The sequence below is a fragment of the Chiloscyllium plagiosum genome, unplaced genomic scaffold (genome assembly GCF_037043375.1).
Source record: "Chiloscyllium plagiosum isolate Xiang-an unplaced genomic scaffold, Cpla_swu_hap1 HiC_scaffold_36, whole genome shotgun sequence".
NCBI classification, from domain to species: domain Eukaryota; kingdom Metazoa; phylum Chordata; class Chondrichthyes; order Orectolobiformes; family Hemiscylliidae; genus Chiloscyllium; species Chiloscyllium plagiosum.
In genome coordinates, this window is record NW_028270174.1 from 8,467,527 (window position 1) to 8,470,358 (window position 2,832).

The following is a 2,832-nucleotide window of genomic DNA, read 5'->3' on the forward strand; positions in this document are numbered from 1 at the left end:
AAAAACTGCAATTGATGGAGAAACTCAGCTGGTCTGGCAGCATCTGTAGAGAGAAAGCAAAGTTAGCACTTTGAGTCCAGTGATCCTTCCTAGCAGACTCCCTCTGCTGGTACATGTCTATGTGATACCTTCAAATAGTTAAATACACAATACAATTTTCAATAAACTGCAAGAACTTTGGTCGATATTTGCATTTGCAGCCCAAAGTTTAGTGTAAGAAACTGTTGTTGCATAGCCCATGTAGAGTAATGAGATATCAGCAGAATGTATAATGATGTATTGATGATTTCAGTGTCAGATGATTATGTAGAGAGAATGGAAGTTAGTAGAATCTCTACCACAGTTTTAATGGAATGCATGTGTCAACTATGCTGTAAATGAAGACTTTTATGGAAAAGCCCTGGAAGTGAACAAGTGGTATAAGGGAGAATAATTGCAATCAAACCCCATGATAAAACATGTGGCAGGGCCAGTGGCAGGGCAGAAGTAAAGCAGGCACCAAGTGCAACTCTTGGAGTGAATCCCATGCTCAAGAAAAAAAAGAATGAATGTTTTTTTAAGACACACTGGAATACTGGGGGATAATGCATGGTCTGAAACGTGGATCCCGTGACCAGACAGCGGTGAGAATAGGTAGTGGGACAACCACCCCCACAGCTGAAGTTAGACTTGGAGGTGAATCTACCAAATCCAGGGACACTCCAGGCAATCAAGTGATTCAGAAATGGGAGGTTTGGAAGAAAATATCTATAGAAGTTGTAGGATAGGCTTGGGCAGAAAAGGACAGGAGGATGAGATCAGGACATTACTGTCTCTTGGTGTGGGTCATTGCGAATGTAGAGTTCCAAGACAGGGCATCAGTAAAAGCCTTGTGAGGAAGTGTTGATAACAGTTAATCTGTGCTTCAGTGTGAGTGGAAATTTAATAATAGATCATGTGAGATGTAAATGGAGACAACAGAGCCTTGAGAAAAGCATGCATTCATTCATAAATGATCTTTACTCGTACAATCAAATTAGAGTTTCAGCTGAGTCCCTTGTCAGAGCTTTTACAATTAGCCAGAGCAGCTATGATGCTTAGAATAAGCACTAGGCAAAGTGTAATCTCCAGGGAAAAATAAAGACTGCAGATGCTGGAAACCAGAGTCTAGATTAGAGTGGTGCTGGAAAAGCACAGCAGGTTAGGCAGCATCCGAGGGGCAGAAAAATCGACGTTTCGGGCAAAAGCCCTTCATCAGGAATCTCTGTCTGCTTACCCCGGACTTCTCGAAGAGACTTAGCAAACATCTTTAGTAACAATTTGGAATAGCTTCCCTATGACAGCTGGCCCGTAGTTTCCTACTTCCTGTTTGCCCCCACCCCTCATCAGAATAAAGAAGATCCATTTGTTTTGATTAGAACCTTACTCAAATCAAGGGAATTTTGGAAAATTAAAACTGACACATTCACTTTATATTCAGTAGGTAGTAATGAAGCCTAACTGAGTTGGTGAAGGACCAACGATTTCAACTTTCATGCACTTAGCAGAGTTAATGTAGTAAAACCTCCCACGGCACTTCACAAATAAAATTTTGTACTAAGTTATGTTGGGAATTATTAGAGTACTGAAGATTTCCAGACAGAAATTGTATTTTGAACACAAGTCTGGCTGTTATCCAAGTCAATCATAAGGACTGCTATTCTTTGCATCTTGATTCCCAATGCGGTTTGGATTTTTATCATTTGGCAGCAAAAGACAGAACCTTATAAGTTCCAGTACATTCTGCGAAATGGATTAAAGCAATGCAGGTAGAGAATGGGAGACTACTGTAGCAATACAGGTCCGAACTTAGGAAAATAACAGCCTAACAAAACATGGCTTACTGCTTGCAATGGAGTCTGCTATTTATAATTTTTTTTAAAAATTCATGGCATGTATGGTTAAGTCCACATTCATTGAGCATCCCTAATTGCCCAGAAAGCGATTGAGAGTCAACCACATTGTTGTGAGTCTGGAGTCACATATAGGCGAAACCGAACATTTCCTTCCTTAAAAGGGCATTAGTGAACCAGATGGGCCCGTATAACAAACAACATGACCTCCATCAGATGCCTTCCCTAGAATATGAGCCTGAATTTCTAGATAACTCAAATAAAAGCAAAATACTCTGGATGCTGGAAATCTTAAACGAACATAAATGTTACTTGAAACTCAGCAGGTCTGTCAGCATCTGTGAAGAGAAACAGAGTTGACTTTTTGAATCTGATATGACTCTCCCTCAGAACCCTTCCAAAGAAGAGTCACACTGGACTTGAAATGTTAACTCAGTTTCTCTCTCCAGATGTCCTGTAGGTTTCACCACATTGTTTCTATCTTAAAATGTAAAGCAACATTCTGATGTTATAATTCCACCTGATGTTATTACTGGACAAGTCAGATCGCAGACCGAGATCTAGCTTGACAGATTTATTTTTGGTTTTAATGAAGTGGTTTTTCACTGGAACACAATCACCCAACGCTGCAGATTTGGCTTTAGCAATAAAACAGAAGTTTATTACACAAAAGAAAATGAAGATGGAATAGAATAGACCATTCTATTTATATACAGCACACATGTAAAGATTTCAAAATCACTGCAAAATACAATTCCATTAATCACAACAATATCATATCATCATACACAAACATCAGAGAGAATTCTCTTCTCTACTCCTCATAAGATTTAACTTTGCTTCAATTTCTAGTTATGAAAATTTGATAGCCTTTTACTTGATTTGTCAGATAACTGAAATTAAACTTTCTCAGCTTTGCATAACTCCTTTCAGATTTTAACCAAACACTTCTGCTCTGGAA